Here is a 15,869-nt window from a genome sequence, read left to right on the forward strand (position 1 = left end):
AAAATGTGTTCGATTTTAATGTAAAATATTAGGTAAAAAAAAACAAATAAAGTATCATTAAATTATCAGATTTGGTAAATAAATATTGAAATTGTAATAGTTAAAATTATCGCACTTCTTCGCTTACGGCCATATCACGTTGAAAACACCGGTTCTCGTCCGATCCCCGATATTAAGCAACGTAGAGCCTGGTCAGTACTTAGATGGGTGACCGCTTGGGAATACCAGGTGCTGTAAGCATTTCCCCTGAATTTTTGGAAAAACTCATAAAAATGCGTTCGATTTTAATGTAAAATATTAGATAAAAAAACAAAAAACAAAATATCATTACATTATCAGATTTGGTAAATAAATATTGAAATTGTAATAGTTAAAATTATGGCATGTCTTCGCTTACGGCCATATCACGTTGAAAACACCGCTTCTCGTCCGATCCCCGAAGTTAAGCAACGTAGAGTCTGGTCAGTACTTAGATGGGTGACCGCTTGGGAATACCAGGTGCTGTAAGCATTTCCCCTGAATTTTTGGAAAAACTCATAAAAATGCGTTCGATTTTAATGTAAAATATTAGGTAAAAAAAAAAAATAAAGTATCATTAAATTATCAGATTTGGTAAATAAATATTGAAATTGTAATAGTTAAAATTATGGCACTTCATCGCTTACGGCCATATCACGTTGAAAACACCGGTTCTCGTCCGATCCCCGAAGTTAAGCAACGTAGAGCCTGGTCAGTACTTAGATGGGTGACCGCTTGGGAATACCAGGTGCTGTAAGCATTTCCCCTGAATTTTTGGAAAAACTCATAAAAATGCGTTCGATTTTAATGTAAAATATTAGATAAAAAAACAAAAAACAAAATATCATTACATTATCAGATTTGGTAAATAAATATTGAAATTGTAATAGTTAAAATTATGGCACGTCTTCGCTTACGGCCATATCACGTTGAAAACACCGGTTCTCGTCCGATCCCCGAAGTTAAGCAACGTAGAGCCTGGTCAGTACTTAGATGGGTGACCGCTTGGGAATACCAGGTGCTGTAAGCATTTTCCCTGAATTTTTGGAAAAACTCATAAAAATGCGTTCGATTTTAATGTAAAATATTAGGTAAAAAAAAACAAATAAAGTATCATTAAATTATCAGATTTGGTAAATAAATATTGAAATTGTAATAGTTAAAATTATGGCACGTCTTCTCTTACGGCCATATCACGTTGAAAACACCGGTTCTCGTCCGATCCCCGATATTAAGCAACGTAGAGCCTGGTCAGTACTTAGATGGGTGACCGCTTGGGAATACCAGGTGCTGTAAGCATTTCCCCTGAATTTTTGGAAAAACTCATAAAAATGTCGTTCGATTTTAATGTAAAATATTAGAAAAAAAAACAAAAAACAAAATATCATTACATTATCAGATTTGGTAAATAAATATTGAAATTGTAATAGTTAAAATTATGGCACGTCTTCGCTTACGGCCATATCACGTTGAAAACACCGGTTCTCGTCCGATCCCCGAAGTTAAGCAACGTAGAGCCTGGTCAGTACTTAGATGGGTGACCGCTTGGGAATACCAGGTGCTGTAAGCATTTCCCCTGAATTTTTGGAAAAACTCATAAAAATGCGTTCGATTTTAATGTAAAATATTAGATAAAAAAACAAACAAAAAAAAAATACTTACATTATCAGATTTGGTAAATAAATATTGAATTGTAATAGTTAAAATTATGGCACGTCTTCGCTTACGGCCATATCACGTTGAAAACACCGGTTCTCGTCCGATCCCCGAAGTTAAGCAACGTAGAGCCTGGTCAGTACTTAGATGGGTGACCGCTTGGGAATACCAGGTGCTGTAAGCATTTCCCCTGAATTTTTGGAAAAACTCATAAAAATGCGTTCGATTTTAATGTAAAATATTAGATAAAAAAACAAAAAACAAAATATCATTACATTATCAGATTTGGTAAATAAATATTGAAATTGTAATAGTTAAAATTATGGCATGTCTTCGCTTACGGCCATATCACGTTGAAAACACCGGTTCTCGTCCGATCCCCGAAGTTAAGCAACGTAGAGTCTGGTCAGTACTTAGATGGGTGACCGCTTGGGAATACCAGGTGCTGTAAGCATTTCCCCTGAATTTTTGGAAAAACTCATAAAATGCGTTCGATTTTAATGTAAAATATTAGGTAAAAAAAACAAATAAAGTATCATTAAATTATCAGATTTGGTAAATAAATATTGAAATTGTAATAGTTAAAATTATGGCACTTCTTCGCTTACGGCCATATCACGTTGAAAACACCGGTTCTCGTCCGATCCCCGAAGTTAAGCAACGTAGAGCCTGGTCAGTACTTAGATGGGTGACCGCTTGGGAATACCAGGTGCTGTAAGCATTTCCCCTGAATTTTTGGAAAAACTCATAAAAATGCGTTCGATTTTAATGTAAAATATTAGATAAAAAAACAAAAAACAAAATATCATTACATTATCAGATTTGGTAAATAAATATTGAAATTGTAATAGTTAAAATTATGGCACGTCTTCGCTTACGGCCATATCACGTTGAAAACACCGGTTCTCGTCCGATCCCCGAAGTTAAGCAACGTAGAGCCTGGTCAGTACTTAGATGGGTGACCGCTTGGGAATACCAGGTGCTGTAAGCATTTCCCCTGAATTTTTGGAAAAACTCATAAAAATGCGTTCGATTTTAATGTAAAATATTAGATAAAAAAACAAAAAGCAAAATATCATTACATTATCAGATTTGGTAAATAAATATTGAAATTGTAATAGTTAAAATTATGGCACGTCTTCGCTTACGGCCATATCACGTTGAAAACACCGGTTCTCGTCCGATCCCCGAAGTTAAGCAACGTAGAGCCTGGTCAGTACTTAGATGGGTGACCGCTTGGGAATACCAGGTGCTGTAAGCATTTCCCCTGAATTTTTGGAAAAACTCATAAAAATGTCGTTCGATTTTAATGTAAAATATTAGAAAAAAAAACAAAAAACAAAATATCATTACATTATCAGATTTGGTAAATAAATATTGAAATTGTAATAGTTAAAATTATGGCACGTCTTCGCTTACGGCCATATCACGTTGAAAACACCGGTTCTCGTCCGATCCCCGAAGTTAAGCAACGTAGAGCCTGGTCAGTACTTAGATGGGTGACCGCTTGGGAATACCAGGTGCTGTAAGCATTTCCCCTGAATTTTTGGAAAAACTCATAAAAATGCGTTCGATTTTAATGTAAAATATTAGGTAAAAAAAAACAAATAAAGTATCATTAAATTATCAGATTTGGTAAATAAATATTGAAATTGTAATAGTTAAAATTATCGCACTTCTTCGCTTACGGCCATATCACGTTGAAAACACCGGTTCTCGTCCGATCCCCGATATTAAGCAACGTAGAGCCTGGTCAGTACTTAGATGGGTGACCGCTTGGGAATACCAGGTGCTGTAAGCATTTCCCCTGAATTTTTGGAAAAACTCATAAAAATGCGTTCGATTTTAATGTAAAATATTAGATAAAAAAACAAAAAACAAAATATCATTACATTATCAGATTTGGTAAATAAATATTGAAATTGTAATAGTTAAAATTATGGCATGTCTTCGCTTACGGCCATATCACGTTGAAAACACCGCTTCTCGTCCGATCCCCGAAGTTAAGCAACGTAGAGTCTGGTCAGTACTTAGATGGGTGACCGCTTGGGAATACCAGGTGCTGTAAGCATTTCCCCTGAATTTTTGGAAAAACTCATAAAAATGCGTTCGATTTTAATGTAAAATATTAGGTAAAAAAAAAAAATAAAGTATCATTAAATTATCAGATTTGGTAAATAAATATTGAAATTGTAATAGTTAAAATTATGGCACTTCTTCGCTTACGGCCATATCACGTTGAAAACACCGGTTCTCGTCCGATCCCCGAAGTTAAGCAACGTAGAGCCTGGTCAGTACTTAGATGGGTGACCGCTTGGGAATACCAGGTGCTGTAAGCATTTCCCCTGAATTTTTGGAAAAACTCATAAAAATGCGTTCGATTTTAATGTAAAATATTAGATAAAAAAACAAAAAACAAAATATCATTACATTATCAGATTTGGTAAATAAATATTGAAATTGTAATAGTTAAAATTATGGCACGTCTTCGCTTACGGCCATATCACGTTGAAAACACCGGTTCTCGTCCGATCCCCGAAGTTAAGCAACGTAGAGCCTGGTCAGTACTTAGATGGGTGACCGCTTGGGAATACCAGGTGCTGTAAGCATTTCCCCTGAATTTTTGGAAAAACTCATAAAAATGCGTTCGATTTTAATGTAAAATATTAGGTAAAAAAAAACAAATAAAGTATCATTAAATTATCAGATTTGGTAAATAAATATTGAAATTGTAATAGTTAAAATTATCGCACTTCTTCTCTTACGGCCATATCACGTTGAAAACACCGGTTCTCGTCCGATCCCCGATATTAAGCAACGTAGAGCCTGGTCAGTACTTAGATGGGTGACCGCTTGGGAATACCAGGTGCTGTAAGCATTTCCCCTGAATTTTTGGAAAAACTCATAAAAATGTCGTTCGATTTTAATGTAAAATATTAGAAAAAAAAACAAAAAACAAAATATCATTACATTATCAGATTTGGTAAATAAATATTGAAATTGTAATAGTTAAAATTATGGCACGTCTTCGCTTACGGCCATATCACGTTGAAAACACCGGTTCTCGTCCGATCCCCGAAGTTAAGCAACGTAGAGCCTGGTCAGTACTTAGATGGGTGACCGCTTGGGAATACCAGGTGCTGTAAGCATTTCCCCTGAATTTTTGGAAAAACTCATAAAAATGCGTTCGATTTTAATGTAAAATATTAGATAAAAAAACAAACAAAAAAAAATACTTACATTATCAGATTTGGTAAATAAATATTGAAATTGTAATAGTTAAAATTATGGCACGTCTTCGCTTACGGCCATATCACGTTGAAAACACCGGTTCTCGTCCGATCCCCGAAGTGAAGCAACGTAGAGCCTGGTCAGTACTTAGATGGGTGACCGCTTGGGAATACCAGGTGCTGTAAGCATTTCCCCTGAATTTTTGGAAAAACTCATAAAAATGCGTTCGATTTTAATGTAAAATATTAGATAAAAAAACAAAAAACAAAATATCATTACATTATAAGATTTGGTAAATAAATATTGAAATTGTCATAGTTAAAATTATGGCATGTCTTGGCTTACGGCCATATCACGTTGAAAACACCGGTTCTCGTCCGATCCCCGAAGTTAAGCAACGTAGAGTCTGGTCAGTACTTAGATGGGTGACCGCTTGGGAATACCAGGTGCTGTAAGCATTTCCCCTGAATTTTTGGAAAAACTCATAAAATGCGTTCGATTTTAATGTAAAATATTAGGTAAAAAAAACAAATAAAGTATCATTAAATTATCAGATTTGGTAAATAAATATTGAAATTGTAATAGTTAAAATTATGGCACTTCTTCGCTTACGGCCATATCACGTTGAAAACACCGGTTCTCGTCCGATCCCCGAAGTTAAGCAACGTAGAGCCTGGTCAGTACTTAGATGGGTGACCGCTTGGGAATACCAGGTGCTGTAAGCATTTCCCCTGAATTTTTGGAAAAACTCATAAAAATGCGTTCGATTTTAATGTAAAATATTAGATAAAAAAACAAAAAACAAAATATCATTACATTATCAGATTTGGTAAATAAATATTGAAATTGTAATAGTTAAAATTATGGCACGTCTTCGCTTACGGCCATATCACGTTGAAAACACCGGTTCTCGTCCGATCCCCGAAGTTAAGCAACGTAGAGCCTGGTCAGTACTTAGATGGGTGACCGCTTGGGAATACCAGGTGCTGTAAGCATTTCCCCTGAATTTTTTGAAAAACTCATAAAAATGCGTTCGATTTTAATGTAAAATATTAGATAAAAAAACAAAAAGCAAAATATCATTACATTATCAGATTTGGTAAATAAATATTGAAATTGTAATAGTTAAAATTATGGCACGTCTTCGCTTACGGCCATATCACGTTGAAAACACCGGTTCTCGTCCGATCCCCGAAGTTAAGCAACGTAGAGCCTGGTCAGTACTTAGATGGGTGACCGCTTGGGAATACCAGGTGCTGTAAGCATTTCCCCTGAATTTTTGGAAAAACTCATAAAAATGCGTTCGATTTTAATGTAAAATATTAGATAAAAAAACAAAAAACAAAATATCATTACATTATCAGATTTGGTAAATAAATATTGAAATTGTAATAGTTAAAATTATGGCACGTCTTCGCTTACGGCCATATCACGTTGAAAACACCGGTTCTCGTCCGATCCCCGAAGTTAAGCAACGTAGAGCCTGGTCAGTACTTAGATGGGTGACCGCTTGGGAATACCAGGTGCTGTAAGCATTTCCCCTGAATTTTTGGAAAAACTCATAAAAATGCGTTCGATTTTAATGTAAAATATTAGGTAAAAAAAACAAATAAAATATCATTAAATTATCAGATTTGGTAAATAAATATTGAAATTGTAATAGTTAAAATTATGGCACTTCTTCGCTTACGGCCATATCACGTTGAAAACACCGGTTCTCGTCCGATCCCCGAAGTTAAGCAACGTAGAGCCTGGTCAGTACTTAGATGGGTGACCGCTTGGGAATACCAGGTGCTGTAAGCATTTCCCCTGAATTTTTGGAAAAACTCATAAAAATGCGTTCGATTTTAATGTAAAATATAAGATAAAAAAACAAAAAAAAAAAATATAATTACATTATCAGATTTGGTAAATAAATATTGAAATTGTAATAGTTAAAATTATGGCACGTCTTCGCTTACGGCCATATCACGTTGAAAACAGCGGTTCTCGTCCGATCCCCGAAGTTAAGCAACGTAGAGCCTGGTCAGTACTTAGATGGGTGACCGCTTGGGAATACCAGGTGCTGTAAGCATTTCCCCTGAATTTTTGGAAAAACTCATAAAAATGCGTTCGATTTTAATGTAAAATATTAGGTAAAAAAAACAAATAAAGTATCATTAAATTATCAGATTTGGTAAATAAATATTGAAATTGTAATAGTTAAAATTATGGCACTTCTTCGCTTACGGCCATATCACGTTGAAAACACCGGTTCTCGTCCGATCCCCGAAGTTAAGCAACGTAGAGCCTGGTCAGTACTTAGATGGGTGACCGCTTGGGAATACCAGGTGCTGTAAGCATTTCCCCTGAATTTTTGGAAAAACTCATAAAAATGCGTTCGATTTTAATGTAAAATATTAGATAAAAAAACAAAAAACAAAATATCATTACATTATCAGATTTGGTAAATAAATATTGAAATTGTAATAGTTAAAATTATGGCACGTCTTCGCTTACGGCCATATCACGTTGAAAACACCGGTTCTCGTCCGATCCCCGAAGTTAAGCAACGTAGAGCCTGGTCAGTACTTAGATGGGTGACCGCTTGGGAATACCAGGTGCTGTAAGCATTTCCCCTGAATTTTTTGAAAAACTCATAAAAATGCGTTCGATTTTAATGTAAAATATTAGATAAAAAAACAAAAAGCAAAATATCATTACATTATCAGATTTGGTAAATAAATATTGAAATTGTAATAGTTAAAATTATGGCACGTCTTCGCTTACGGCCATATCACGTTGAAAACACCGGTTCTCGTCCGATCCCCGAAGTTAAGCAACGTAGAGCCTGGTCAGTACTTAGATGGGTGACCGCTTGGGAATACCAGGTGCTGTAAGCATTTCCCCTGAATTTTTGGAAAAACTCATAAAAATGCGTTCGATTTTAATGTAAAATATTAGATAAAAAAACAAAAAACAAAATATCATTACATTATCAGATTTGGTAAATAAATATTGAAATTGTAATAGTTAAAATTATGGCACGTCTTCGCTTACGGCCATATCACGTTGAAAACACCGGTTCTCGTCCGATCCCCGAAGTTAAGCAACGTAGAGCCTGGTCAGTACTTAGATGGGTGACCGCTTGGGAATACCAGGTGCTGTAAGCATTTCCCCTGAATTTTTGGAAAAACTCATAAAAATGCGTTCGATTTTAATGTAAAATATTAGGTAAAAAAAACAAATAAAATATCATTAAATTATCAGATTTGGTAAATAAATATTGAAATTGTAATAGTTAAAATTATGGCACTTCTTCGCTTACGGCCATATCACGTTGAAAACACCGGTTCTCGTCCGATCCCCGAAGTTAAGCAACGTAGAGCCTGGTCAGTACTTAGATGGGTGACCGCTTGGGAATACCAGGTGCTGTAAGCATTTCCCCTGAATTTTTGGAAAAACTCATAAAAATGCGTTCGATTTTAATGTAAAATATAAGATAAAAAAACAAAAAAAAAAAATATAATTACATTATCAGATTTGGTAAATAAATATTGAAATTGTAATAGTTAAAATTATGGCACGTCTTCGCTTACGGCCATATCACGTTGAAAACAGCGGTTCTCGTCCGATCCCCGAAGTTAAGCAACGTAGAGCCTGGTCAGTACTTAGATGGGTGACCGCTTGGGAATACCAGGTGCTGTAAGCATTTCCCCTGAATTTTTGGAAAAACTCATAAAAATGCGTTCGATTTTAATGTAAAATATTAGGTAAAAAAAACAAATAAAGTATCATTAAATTATCAGATTTGGTAAATAAATATTGAAATTGTAATAGTTAAAATTATGGCACTTCTTCGCTTACGGCCATATCACGTTGAAAACACCGGTTCTCGTCCGATCCCCGAAGTTAAGCAACGTAGAGCCTGGTCAGTACTTAGATGGGTGACCGCTTGGGAATACCAGGTGCTGTAAGCATTTCCCCTGAATTTTTGGAAAAACTCATAAAAATGCGTTCGATTTTAATGTAAAATATTAGATAAAAAAACAAAAAACAAAATATCATTACATTATCAGATTTGGTAAATAAATATTGAAATTGTAATAGTTAAAATTATGGCACGTCTTCGCTTACTGCCATATCACGTATAAAACACCGGTTCTCGTCCGATCCCCGAAGTTAAGCAACGTAGAGCCTGGTCAGTACTTAGATGGGTGACCGCTTGGGAATACCAGGTGCTGTAAGCATTTCCCCTGAATTTTTGGAAAAACTCATAAAAATGCGTTCGATTTTAATGTAAAATATTAGGTAAAAAAAAAACAAATAAAGTATCATTAAATTATCAGATTTGGTAAATAAATATTGAAATTGTAATAGTTAAAATTATCGCACTTCTTCGCTTACGGCCATATCACGTTGAAAACACCGGTTCTCGTCCGATCCCCGATATTAAGCAAATTAGAGCCTGGTCAGTACTTAGATGGGTGACCGCTTGGGAATACCAGGTGCTGTAAGCATTTCCCCTGAATTTTTGGAAAAACTCATAAAAATGCGTTCGATTTTAATGTAAAATATTAGATAAAAAAACAAAAAACAAAATATCATTACATTATCAGATTTGGTAAATAAATATTGAAATTGTAATAGTTAAAATTATGGCATGTCTTCGCTTACGGCCATATCACGTTGAAAACACCGGTTCTCGTCCGATCCCCGAAGTTAAGCAACGTAGAGTCTGGTCAGTACTTAGATGGGTGACCGCTTGGGAATACCAGGTGCTGTAAGCATTTCCCCTGAATTTTTGGAAAAACTCATAAAATGCGTTCGATTTTAATGTAAAATATTAGGTAAAAAAAACAAATAAAGTATCATTAAATTATCAGATTTGGTAAATAAATATTGAAATTGTAATAGTTAAAATTATGGCACTTCTTCGCTTACGGCCATATCACGTTGAAAACACCGGTTCTCGTCCGATCCCCGAAGTTAAGCAACGTAGAGCCTGGTCAGTACTTAGATGGGTGACCGCTTGGGAATACCAGGTGCTGTAAGCATTTCCCCTGAATTTTTGGAAAAACTCATAAAAATGCGTTCGATTTTAATGTAAAATATTAGATAAAAAAACAAAAAACAAAATATCATTACATTATCAGATTTGGTAAATAAATATTGAAATTGTAATAGTTAAAATTATGGCACGTCTTCGCTTACGGCCATATCACGTTGAAAACACCGGTTCTCGTCCGATCCCCGAAGTTAAGCAACGTAGAGCCTGGTCAGTACTTAGATGGGTGACCGCTTGGGAATACCAGGTGCTGTAAGCATTTCCCCTGAATTTTTGGAAAAACTCATAAAAATGCGTTCGATTTTAATGTAAAATATTAGATAAAAAAACAAAAAGCAAAATATCATTACATTATCAGATTTGGTAAATAAATATTGAAATTGTAATAGTTAAAATTATGGCACGTCTTCGCTTACGGCCATATCACGTTGAAAACACCGGTTCTCGTCCGATCCCCGAAGTTAAGCAACGTAGAGCCTGGTCAGTACTTAGATGGGTGACCGCTTGGGAATACCAGGTGCTGTAAGCATTTCCCCTGAATTTTTGGAAAAACTCATAAAAATGCGTTCGATTTTAATGTAAAATATTAGATAAAAAAACAAAAAACAAAATATCATTACATTATCAGATTTGGTAAATAAATATTGAAATTGTAATAGTTAAAATTATGGCACGTCTTCGCTTACGGCCATATCACGTTGAAAACACCGGTTCTCGTCCGATCCCCGAAGTTAAGCAACGTAGAGCCTGGTCAGTACTTAGATGGGTGACCGCTTGGGAATACCAGGTGCTGTAAGCATTTCCCCTGAATTTTTGGAAAAACTCATAAAAATGCGTTCGATTTTAATGTAAAATATTAGGTAAAAAAAACAAATAAAATATCATTAAATTATCAGATTTGGTAAATAAATATTGAAATTGTAATAGTTAAAATTATGGCACTTCTTCGCTTACGGCCATATCACGTTGAAAACACCGGTTCTCGTCCGATCCCCGAAGTTAAGCAACGTAGAGCCTGGTCAGTACTTAGATGGGTGACCGCTTGGGAATACCAGGTGCTGTAAGCATTTCCCCTGAATTTTTGGAAAAACTCATAAAAATGCGTTCGATTTTAATGTAAAATATTAGATAAAAAAACAAAAAACAAAATATCATTACATTATCAGATTTGGTAAATAAATATTGAAATTGTAATAGTTAAAATTATGGCACGTCTTCGCTTACGGCCATATCACGTTGAAAACAGCGGTTCTCGTCCGATCCCCGAAGTTAAGCAACGTAGAGCCTGGTCAGTACTTAGATGGGTGACCGCTTGGGAATACCAGGTGCTGTAAGCATTTCCCCTGAATTTTTGGAAAAACTCATAAAAATGCGTTCGATTTTAATGTAAAATATTAGATAAAAAAACAAAAAACAAAATATCATTACATTATCAGATTTGGTAAATAAATATTGAAATTGTAATAGTTAAAATTATGGCATGTCTTCGCTTACGGCCATATCACGTTGAAAACACCGGTTCTCGTCCGATCCCCGAAGTTAAGCAACGTAGAGTCTGGTCAGTACTTAGATGGGTGACCGCTTGGGAATACCAGGTGCTGTAAGCATTTCCCCTGAATTTTTGGAAAAACTCATAAAATGCGTTCGATTTTAATGTAAAATATTAGGTAAAAAAAACAAATAAAGTATCATTAAATTATCAGATTTGGTAAATAAATATTGAAATTGTAATAGTTAAAATTATGGCACTTCTTCGCTTACGGCCATATCACGTTGAAAACACCGGTTCTCGTCCGATCCCCGAAGTTAAGCAACGTAGAGCCTGGTCAGTACTTAGATGGGTGACCGCTTGGGAATACCAGGTGCTGTAAGCATTTCCCCTGAATTTTTGGAAAAACTCATAAAAATGCGTTCGATTTTAATGTAAAATATTAGATAAAAAAACAAAAAACAAAATATCATTACATTATCAGATTTGGTAAATAAATATTGAAATTGTAATAGTTAAAATTATGGCACGTCTTCGCTTACGGCCATATCACGTTGAAAACACCGGTTCTCGTCCGATCCCCGAAGTTAAGCAACGTAGAGCCTGGTCAGTACTTAGATGGGTGACCGCTTGGGAATACCAGGTGCTGTAAGCATTTCCCCTGAATTTTTGGAAAAACTCATAAAAATGCGTTCGATTTTAATGTAAAATATTAGATAAAAAAACAAAAAGCAAAATATCATTACATTATCAGATTTGGTAAATAAATATTGAAATTGTAATAGTTAAAATTATGGCACGTCTTCGCTTACGGCCATATCACGTTGAAAACACCGGTTCTCGTCCGATCCCCGAAGTTAAGCAACGTAGAGCCTGGTCAGTACTTAGATGGGTGACCGCTTGGGAATACCAGGTGCTGTAAGCATTTCCCCTGAATTTTTGGAAAAACTCATAAAAATGCGTTCGATTTTAATGTAAAATATTAGATAAAAAAACAAAAAACAAAATATCATTACATTATCAGATTTGGTAAATAAATATTGAAATTGTAATAGTTAAAATTATGGCACGTCTTCGCTTACGGCCATATCACGTTGAAAACACCGGTTCTCGTCCGATCCCCGAAGTTAAGCAACGTAGAGCCTGGTCAGTACTTAGATGGGTGACCGCTTGGGAATACCAGGTGCTGTAAGCATTTCCCCTGAATTTTTGGAAAAACTCATAAAAATGCGTTCGATTTTAATGTAAAATATTAGGTAAAAAAAACAAATAAAATATCATTAAATTATCAGATTTGGTAAATAAATATTGAAATTGTAATAGTTAAAATTATGGCACTTCTTCGCTTACGGCCATATCACGTTGAAAACACCGGTTCTCGTCCGATCCCCGAAGTTAAGCAACGTAGAGCCTGGTCAGTACTTAGATGGGTGACCGCTTGGGAATACCAGGTGCTGTAAGCATTTCCCCTGAATTTTTGGAAAAACTCATAAAAATGCGTTCGATTTTAATGTAAAATATTAGATAAAAAAACAAAAAACAAAATATCATTACATTATCAGATTTGGTAAATAAATATTGAAATTGTAATAGTTAAAATTATGGCACTTCTTCGCTTACGGCCATATCACGTTGAAAACAGCGGTTCTCGTCCGATCCCCGAAGTTAAGCAACGTAGAGCCTGGTCAGTACTTAGATGGGTGACCGCTTGGGAATACCAGGTGCTGTAAGCATTTCCCCTGAATTTTTGGAAAAACTCATAAAAATGCGTTCGATTTTAATGTAAAATATTAGATAAAAAAACAAAAAACAAAATATCATTACATTATCAGATTTGGTAAATAAATATTGAAATTGTAATAGTTAAAATTATGGCACGTCTTCGCTTACGGCCATATCACGTTGAAAACACCGGTTCTCGTCCGATCCCCGAAGTTAAGCAACGTAGAGCCTGGTCAGTACTTAGATGGGTGACCGCTTGGGAATACCAGGTGCTGTAAGCATTTCCCCTGAATTTTTGGAAAAACTCATAAAAATGCGTTCGATTTTAATGTAAAATATTAGGTAAAAAAAAAACAAATAAAGTATCATTAAATTATCAGATTTGGTAAATAAATATTGAAATTGTAATAGTTAAAATTATCGCACTTCTTCGCTTACGGCCATATCACGTTGAAAACACCGGTTCTCGTCCGATCCCCGATATTAAGCAAATTAGAGCCTGGTCAGTACTTAGATGGGTGACCGCTTGGGAATACCAGGTGCTGTAAGCATTTCCCCTGAATTTTTGGAAAAACTCATAAAAATGCGTTCGATTTTAATGTAAAATATTAGATAAAAAAACAAAAAAAAAATATAATTACATTATCAGATTTGGTAAATAAATATTGAAATTGTAATAGTTAAAATTATGGCACGTCTTCGCTTACGGCCATATCACGTTGAAAACACCGGTTCTCGTCCGATCCCCGAAGTTAAGCAACGTAGAGCCTGGTCAGTACTTAGATGGGTGACCGCTTGGGAATACCAGGTGCTGTAAGCATTTCCCCTGAATTTTTGGAAAAACTCATAAAAATGCGTTCGATTTTAATGTAAAATATTAGATAAAAAAACAAAAAACAAAATATCATTAGATTATCAGATTTGGTAAATAAATATTGAAATTGTAATAGTTAAAATTATGGCACGTCTTCGCTTACGGCCATATCACGTTGAAAACACCGGTTCTCGTCCGATCCCCGAAGTTAAGCAACGTAGAGCCTGGTCAGTACTTAGATGGGTGACCGCTTGGGAATACCAGGTGCTGTAAGCATTCCCCCTGAATTTTTGGAAAAACTCATAAAAATGCGTTCGATTTTAATGTAAAATATTAGGTAAAAAAAACAAATAAAGTATCATTAAATTATCAGATTTGGTAAATAAATATTGAAATTGTAATAGTTAAAATTATGGCACTTCTTCGCTTACGGCCATATCACGTTGAAAACACCGGTTCTCGTCCGATCCCCGAAGTTAAGCAACGTAGAGCCTGGTCAGTACTTAGATGGGTGACCGCTTGGGAATACCAGGTGCTGTAAGCATTTCCCCTGAATTTTTGGAAAAACTCATAAAAATGCGTTCGATTTTAATGTAAAATATTAGATAAAAAAACAAAAAACAAAATATCATTACATTATCAGATTTGGTAAATAAATATTGAAATTGTAATAGTTAAAATTATGGCACGTCTTCGCTTACGGCCATATCACGTTGAAAACACCGGTTCTCGTCCGATCCCCGAAGTTAAGCAACGTAGAACCTGGTCAGTACTTAGATGGGTGACCGCTTGGGAATACCAGGTGCTGTAAGCATTTCCCCTGAATTTTTGGAAAAACTCATAAAAATGCGTTCGATTTTAATGTAAAATATTAGGTAAAAAAAACAAATAAAGTATCATTAAATTATCAGATTTGGTAAATAAATATTGAAATTGTAATAGTTAAAATTATCGCACTTCTTTGCTTACGGCCATATCACGTTGAAAACACCGGTTCTCGTCCGATCCCCGATATTAAGCAACGTAGAGCCTGGTCAGTACTTAGATGGGTGACCGCTTGGGAATACCAGGTGCTGTAAGCATTTCCCCTGATTTTTTGGAAAAACTCATAAAAAGGCATTCGATTTTAATGTAAAATATTAGATAAAAAAAACAAAAAACAAAATATCATTACATTATCAGATTTGGTAAATAAATATTATTATTGTAATAGTTAAAATTATGGCCCGTCTTCGCTTACGGCCATATCACGTTGAAAACACCGGTTCTCGTCCGATCCCCGAAGTTAAGCAACGTAGAGCCTGGTCAGTACTTAGATGGGTGACCGCTTGGGAATACCAGGTGCTGTAAGCATTTCCCCTGAATTTTTGGAAAAACTCATAAAAATGCGTTCGATTTTAATGTAAAATATTAGATAAAAAAACAAAAAACAAAATATCATTACATTATCAGATTTGGTAAATAAATATTGAAATTGTAATAGTTAAAATTATGGCACGTCTTCGCTTACGGCCATATCACGTTGAAAACACCGGTTCTCGTCCGATCCCCCGAAGTTAAGCAACGTAGAGCCTGGTCAGTACTTAGATGGGTGACCGCTTGGGAATACCAGGTGCTGTAAGCATTTCCCCTGAATTTTTGGAAAAACTCATAAAAATGCGTTCGATTTTAATGTAAAATATTAGGTAAAAAAAACTAATAAAATATCATTAAATTATCAGATTTGGTAAATAAATATTGAAATTGTAATAGTTAAAATTATGGCACGTCTTCGCTTACGGCCATATCACGTTGAAAACACCGGTTCTCGTCCGATCCCCGAAGTTAAGCAACGTAGAGCCTGGTCAGTACTTAGATGGGTGACCGCTTGGGAATACCAGGTGCTGTAAGCA

At 35.3% G+C, this 15,869-nt stretch overlaps 57 non-coding genes and 2 pseudogenes across 57 annotated transcripts; all 59 read left to right on the plus strand.

Annotated features, from left to right (window-relative positions):
- The first annotated feature begins 121 nt into the window (after positions 1-121).
- Positions 122-240, plus strand: LOC145300871 (5S ribosomal RNA). The gene has a single exon (XR_013873081.1). It is a non-coding gene; the product is annotated as a 5S ribosomal RNA (ribosomal RNA).
- Positions 241-391: 151 nt separating this feature from the next.
- LOC145301157 (5S ribosomal RNA) lies at positions 392-510 on the plus strand. The gene has a single exon (XR_013873358.1). It is a non-coding gene; the product is annotated as a 5S ribosomal RNA (ribosomal RNA).
- A 149-nt stretch (positions 511-659) lies between these two features.
- Positions 660-778, plus strand: LOC145298175 (5S ribosomal RNA). The gene has a single exon (XR_013870459.1). It is a non-coding gene; the product is annotated as a 5S ribosomal RNA (ribosomal RNA).
- Positions 779-929: 151 nt separating this feature from the next.
- LOC145298176 (5S ribosomal RNA) lies at positions 930-1,048 on the plus strand. Its single transcript, XR_013870460.1, has one exon. It is a non-coding gene; the product is annotated as a 5S ribosomal RNA (ribosomal RNA).
- A 150-nt stretch (positions 1,049-1,198) lies between these two features.
- On the plus strand, positions 1,199-1,317 carry LOC145301146 (5S ribosomal RNA). The gene has a single exon (XR_013873347.1). It is a non-coding gene; the product is annotated as a 5S ribosomal RNA (ribosomal RNA).
- A 152-nt stretch (positions 1,318-1,469) lies between these two features.
- On the plus strand, positions 1,470-1,588 carry LOC145298177 (5S ribosomal RNA). The gene has a single exon (XR_013870461.1). It is a non-coding gene; the product is annotated as a 5S ribosomal RNA (ribosomal RNA).
- Positions 1,589-1,739: 151 nt separating this feature from the next.
- LOC145298178 (5S ribosomal RNA) lies at positions 1,740-1,858 on the plus strand. The gene has a single exon (XR_013870462.1). It is a non-coding gene; the product is annotated as a 5S ribosomal RNA (ribosomal RNA).
- Positions 1,859-2,009: 151 nt separating this feature from the next.
- LOC145299964 (5S ribosomal RNA) lies at positions 2,010-2,128 on the plus strand. Its single transcript, XR_013872204.1, has one exon. It is a non-coding gene; the product is annotated as a 5S ribosomal RNA (ribosomal RNA).
- Positions 2,129-2,276: 148 nt separating this feature from the next.
- LOC145298179 (5S ribosomal RNA) lies at positions 2,277-2,395 on the plus strand. The gene has a single exon (XR_013870463.1). It is a non-coding gene; the product is annotated as a 5S ribosomal RNA (ribosomal RNA).
- Positions 2,396-2,546: 151 nt separating this feature from the next.
- LOC145298180 (5S ribosomal RNA) lies at positions 2,547-2,665 on the plus strand. The gene has a single exon (XR_013870464.1). It is a non-coding gene; the product is annotated as a 5S ribosomal RNA (ribosomal RNA).
- Positions 2,666-2,816: 151 nt separating this feature from the next.
- LOC145298181 (5S ribosomal RNA) lies at positions 2,817-2,935 on the plus strand. Its single transcript, XR_013870465.1, has one exon. It is a non-coding gene; the product is annotated as a 5S ribosomal RNA (ribosomal RNA).
- A 152-nt stretch (positions 2,936-3,087) lies between these two features.
- On the plus strand, positions 3,088-3,206 carry LOC145298182 (5S ribosomal RNA). Its single transcript, XR_013870466.1, has one exon. It is a non-coding gene; the product is annotated as a 5S ribosomal RNA (ribosomal RNA).
- Positions 3,207-3,356: 150 nt separating this feature from the next.
- Positions 3,357-3,475, plus strand: LOC145300873 (5S ribosomal RNA). The gene has a single exon (XR_013873082.1). It is a non-coding gene; the product is annotated as a 5S ribosomal RNA (ribosomal RNA).
- A 151-nt stretch (positions 3,476-3,626) lies between these two features.
- On the plus strand, positions 3,627-3,745 carry LOC145301158 (5S ribosomal RNA). Its single transcript, XR_013873359.1, has one exon. It is a non-coding gene; the product is annotated as a 5S ribosomal RNA (ribosomal RNA).
- A 149-nt stretch (positions 3,746-3,894) lies between these two features.
- On the plus strand, positions 3,895-4,013 carry LOC145298183 (5S ribosomal RNA). Its single transcript, XR_013870467.1, has one exon. It is a non-coding gene; the product is annotated as a 5S ribosomal RNA (ribosomal RNA).
- Positions 4,014-4,164: 151 nt separating this feature from the next.
- On the plus strand, positions 4,165-4,283 carry LOC145298184 (5S ribosomal RNA). The gene has a single exon (XR_013870468.1). It is a non-coding gene; the product is annotated as a 5S ribosomal RNA (ribosomal RNA).
- A 150-nt stretch (positions 4,284-4,433) lies between these two features.
- LOC145301147 (5S ribosomal RNA) lies at positions 4,434-4,552 on the plus strand. Its single transcript, XR_013873348.1, has one exon. It is a non-coding gene; the product is annotated as a 5S ribosomal RNA (ribosomal RNA).
- Positions 4,553-4,704: 152 nt separating this feature from the next.
- LOC145298186 (5S ribosomal RNA) lies at positions 4,705-4,823 on the plus strand. The gene has a single exon (XR_013870470.1). It is a non-coding gene; the product is annotated as a 5S ribosomal RNA (ribosomal RNA).
- Positions 4,824-4,974: 151 nt separating this feature from the next.
- On the plus strand, positions 4,975-5,093 carry LOC145299574 (5S ribosomal RNA). Its single transcript, XR_013871826.1, has one exon. It is a non-coding gene; the product is annotated as a 5S ribosomal RNA (ribosomal RNA).
- Positions 5,094-5,244: 151 nt separating this feature from the next.
- On the plus strand, positions 5,245-5,363 carry LOC145299965 (5S ribosomal RNA). The gene has a single exon (XR_013872205.1). It is a non-coding gene; the product is annotated as a 5S ribosomal RNA (ribosomal RNA).
- Positions 5,364-5,511: 148 nt separating this feature from the next.
- Positions 5,512-5,630, plus strand: LOC145298187 (5S ribosomal RNA). The gene has a single exon (XR_013870471.1). It is a non-coding gene; the product is annotated as a 5S ribosomal RNA (ribosomal RNA).
- A 151-nt stretch (positions 5,631-5,781) lies between these two features.
- Positions 5,782-5,900, plus strand: LOC145298188 (5S ribosomal RNA). The gene has a single exon (XR_013870472.1). It is a non-coding gene; the product is annotated as a 5S ribosomal RNA (ribosomal RNA).
- A 151-nt stretch (positions 5,901-6,051) lies between these two features.
- On the plus strand, positions 6,052-6,170 carry LOC145298189 (5S ribosomal RNA). Its single transcript, XR_013870473.1, has one exon. It is a non-coding gene; the product is annotated as a 5S ribosomal RNA (ribosomal RNA).
- Positions 6,171-6,321: 151 nt separating this feature from the next.
- LOC145298190 (5S ribosomal RNA) lies at positions 6,322-6,440 on the plus strand. Its single transcript, XR_013870474.1, has one exon. It is a non-coding gene; the product is annotated as a 5S ribosomal RNA (ribosomal RNA).
- Positions 6,441-6,589: 149 nt separating this feature from the next.
- Positions 6,590-6,708, plus strand: LOC145298191 (5S ribosomal RNA). The gene has a single exon (XR_013870475.1). It is a non-coding gene; the product is annotated as a 5S ribosomal RNA (ribosomal RNA).
- Positions 6,709-6,860: 152 nt separating this feature from the next.
- Positions 6,861-6,979, plus strand: LOC145300311 (5S ribosomal RNA). Its single transcript, XR_013872540.1, has one exon. It is a non-coding gene; the product is annotated as a 5S ribosomal RNA (ribosomal RNA).
- A 149-nt stretch (positions 6,980-7,128) lies between these two features.
- On the plus strand, positions 7,129-7,247 carry LOC145298192 (5S ribosomal RNA). The gene has a single exon (XR_013870476.1). It is a non-coding gene; the product is annotated as a 5S ribosomal RNA (ribosomal RNA).
- A 151-nt stretch (positions 7,248-7,398) lies between these two features.
- On the plus strand, positions 7,399-7,517 carry LOC145298193 (5S ribosomal RNA). Its single transcript, XR_013870477.1, has one exon. It is a non-coding gene; the product is annotated as a 5S ribosomal RNA (ribosomal RNA).
- A 151-nt stretch (positions 7,518-7,668) lies between these two features.
- LOC145298194 (5S ribosomal RNA) lies at positions 7,669-7,787 on the plus strand. The gene has a single exon (XR_013870478.1). It is a non-coding gene; the product is annotated as a 5S ribosomal RNA (ribosomal RNA).
- Positions 7,788-7,938: 151 nt separating this feature from the next.
- On the plus strand, positions 7,939-8,057 carry LOC145298195 (5S ribosomal RNA). The gene has a single exon (XR_013870479.1). It is a non-coding gene; the product is annotated as a 5S ribosomal RNA (ribosomal RNA).
- A 149-nt stretch (positions 8,058-8,206) lies between these two features.
- LOC145298198 (5S ribosomal RNA) lies at positions 8,207-8,325 on the plus strand. Its single transcript, XR_013870481.1, has one exon. It is a non-coding gene; the product is annotated as a 5S ribosomal RNA (ribosomal RNA).
- Positions 8,326-8,477: 152 nt separating this feature from the next.
- On the plus strand, positions 8,478-8,596 carry LOC145300312 (5S ribosomal RNA). The gene has a single exon (XR_013872541.1). It is a non-coding gene; the product is annotated as a 5S ribosomal RNA (ribosomal RNA).
- A 149-nt stretch (positions 8,597-8,745) lies between these two features.
- On the plus strand, positions 8,746-8,864 carry LOC145298199 (5S ribosomal RNA). Its single transcript, XR_013870482.1, has one exon. It is a non-coding gene; the product is annotated as a 5S ribosomal RNA (ribosomal RNA).
- Positions 8,865-9,015: 151 nt separating this feature from the next.
- On the plus strand, positions 9,016-9,134 carry LOC145301046 (5S ribosomal RNA). The gene has a single exon (XR_013873248.1). It is a non-coding gene; the product is annotated as a 5S ribosomal RNA (ribosomal RNA).
- A 151-nt stretch (positions 9,135-9,285) lies between these two features.
- Positions 9,286-9,404, plus strand: LOC145301390 (5S ribosomal RNA; annotated as a pseudogene).
- A 151-nt stretch (positions 9,405-9,555) lies between these two features.
- LOC145299966 (5S ribosomal RNA) lies at positions 9,556-9,674 on the plus strand. Its single transcript, XR_013872206.1, has one exon. It is a non-coding gene; the product is annotated as a 5S ribosomal RNA (ribosomal RNA).
- A 148-nt stretch (positions 9,675-9,822) lies between these two features.
- On the plus strand, positions 9,823-9,941 carry LOC145298200 (5S ribosomal RNA). The gene has a single exon (XR_013870483.1). It is a non-coding gene; the product is annotated as a 5S ribosomal RNA (ribosomal RNA).
- A 151-nt stretch (positions 9,942-10,092) lies between these two features.
- Positions 10,093-10,211, plus strand: LOC145298201 (5S ribosomal RNA). Its single transcript, XR_013870484.1, has one exon. It is a non-coding gene; the product is annotated as a 5S ribosomal RNA (ribosomal RNA).
- Positions 10,212-10,362: 151 nt separating this feature from the next.
- LOC145298202 (5S ribosomal RNA) lies at positions 10,363-10,481 on the plus strand. Its single transcript, XR_013870485.1, has one exon. It is a non-coding gene; the product is annotated as a 5S ribosomal RNA (ribosomal RNA).
- Positions 10,482-10,632: 151 nt separating this feature from the next.
- LOC145298203 (5S ribosomal RNA) lies at positions 10,633-10,751 on the plus strand. The gene has a single exon (XR_013870486.1). It is a non-coding gene; the product is annotated as a 5S ribosomal RNA (ribosomal RNA).
- Positions 10,752-10,900: 149 nt separating this feature from the next.
- LOC145298204 (5S ribosomal RNA) lies at positions 10,901-11,019 on the plus strand. The gene has a single exon (XR_013870487.1). It is a non-coding gene; the product is annotated as a 5S ribosomal RNA (ribosomal RNA).
- Positions 11,020-11,170: 151 nt separating this feature from the next.
- LOC145300313 (5S ribosomal RNA) lies at positions 11,171-11,289 on the plus strand. The gene has a single exon (XR_013872542.1). It is a non-coding gene; the product is annotated as a 5S ribosomal RNA (ribosomal RNA).
- Positions 11,290-11,440: 151 nt separating this feature from the next.
- LOC145299967 (5S ribosomal RNA) lies at positions 11,441-11,559 on the plus strand. The gene has a single exon (XR_013872207.1). It is a non-coding gene; the product is annotated as a 5S ribosomal RNA (ribosomal RNA).
- A 148-nt stretch (positions 11,560-11,707) lies between these two features.
- On the plus strand, positions 11,708-11,826 carry LOC145298205 (5S ribosomal RNA). Its single transcript, XR_013870488.1, has one exon. It is a non-coding gene; the product is annotated as a 5S ribosomal RNA (ribosomal RNA).
- A 151-nt stretch (positions 11,827-11,977) lies between these two features.
- Positions 11,978-12,096, plus strand: LOC145298206 (5S ribosomal RNA). Its single transcript, XR_013870489.1, has one exon. It is a non-coding gene; the product is annotated as a 5S ribosomal RNA (ribosomal RNA).
- Positions 12,097-12,247: 151 nt separating this feature from the next.
- LOC145298207 (5S ribosomal RNA) lies at positions 12,248-12,366 on the plus strand. Its single transcript, XR_013870490.1, has one exon. It is a non-coding gene; the product is annotated as a 5S ribosomal RNA (ribosomal RNA).
- Positions 12,367-12,517: 151 nt separating this feature from the next.
- On the plus strand, positions 12,518-12,636 carry LOC145298209 (5S ribosomal RNA). The gene has a single exon (XR_013870492.1). It is a non-coding gene; the product is annotated as a 5S ribosomal RNA (ribosomal RNA).
- Positions 12,637-12,785: 149 nt separating this feature from the next.
- On the plus strand, positions 12,786-12,904 carry LOC145298210 (5S ribosomal RNA). Its single transcript, XR_013870493.1, has one exon. It is a non-coding gene; the product is annotated as a 5S ribosomal RNA (ribosomal RNA).
- Positions 12,905-13,055: 151 nt separating this feature from the next.
- LOC145300314 (5S ribosomal RNA) lies at positions 13,056-13,174 on the plus strand. The gene has a single exon (XR_013872543.1). It is a non-coding gene; the product is annotated as a 5S ribosomal RNA (ribosomal RNA).
- Positions 13,175-13,325: 151 nt separating this feature from the next.
- LOC145298211 (5S ribosomal RNA) lies at positions 13,326-13,444 on the plus strand. Its single transcript, XR_013870494.1, has one exon. It is a non-coding gene; the product is annotated as a 5S ribosomal RNA (ribosomal RNA).
- A 151-nt stretch (positions 13,445-13,595) lies between these two features.
- LOC145301392 (5S ribosomal RNA) lies at positions 13,596-13,714 on the plus strand (annotated as a pseudogene).
- Positions 13,715-13,864: 150 nt separating this feature from the next.
- Positions 13,865-13,983, plus strand: LOC145298212 (5S ribosomal RNA). Its single transcript, XR_013870495.1, has one exon. It is a non-coding gene; the product is annotated as a 5S ribosomal RNA (ribosomal RNA).
- Positions 13,984-14,134: 151 nt separating this feature from the next.
- LOC145298213 (5S ribosomal RNA) lies at positions 14,135-14,253 on the plus strand. The gene has a single exon (XR_013870496.1). It is a non-coding gene; the product is annotated as a 5S ribosomal RNA (ribosomal RNA).
- Positions 14,254-14,402: 149 nt separating this feature from the next.
- On the plus strand, positions 14,403-14,521 carry LOC145298214 (5S ribosomal RNA). The gene has a single exon (XR_013870497.1). It is a non-coding gene; the product is annotated as a 5S ribosomal RNA (ribosomal RNA).
- Positions 14,522-14,672: 151 nt separating this feature from the next.
- On the plus strand, positions 14,673-14,791 carry LOC145299650 (5S ribosomal RNA). Its single transcript, XR_013871900.1, has one exon. It is a non-coding gene; the product is annotated as a 5S ribosomal RNA (ribosomal RNA).
- A 149-nt stretch (positions 14,792-14,940) lies between these two features.
- On the plus strand, positions 14,941-15,059 carry LOC145300874 (5S ribosomal RNA). The gene has a single exon (XR_013873083.1). It is a non-coding gene; the product is annotated as a 5S ribosomal RNA (ribosomal RNA).
- Positions 15,060-15,211: 152 nt separating this feature from the next.
- On the plus strand, positions 15,212-15,330 carry LOC145298215 (5S ribosomal RNA). The gene has a single exon (XR_013870498.1). It is a non-coding gene; the product is annotated as a 5S ribosomal RNA (ribosomal RNA).
- Positions 15,331-15,481: 151 nt separating this feature from the next.
- LOC145300553 (5S ribosomal RNA) lies at positions 15,482-15,601 on the plus strand. Its single transcript, XR_013872769.1, has one exon. It is a non-coding gene; the product is annotated as a 5S ribosomal RNA (ribosomal RNA).
- Positions 15,602-15,750: 149 nt separating this feature from the next.
- On the plus strand, positions 15,751-15,869 carry LOC145298216 (5S ribosomal RNA). The gene has a single exon (XR_013870499.1). It is a non-coding gene; the product is annotated as a 5S ribosomal RNA (ribosomal RNA).

This window comes from Euprymna scolopes, chromosome 18, assembly GCF_053919585.1.
Source record: "Euprymna scolopes isolate OS-2025 chromosome 18, ASM5391958v1, whole genome shotgun sequence".
Taxonomy (NCBI): Eukaryota; Metazoa; Mollusca; class Cephalopoda; order Sepiida; family Sepiolidae; genus Euprymna; species Euprymna scolopes.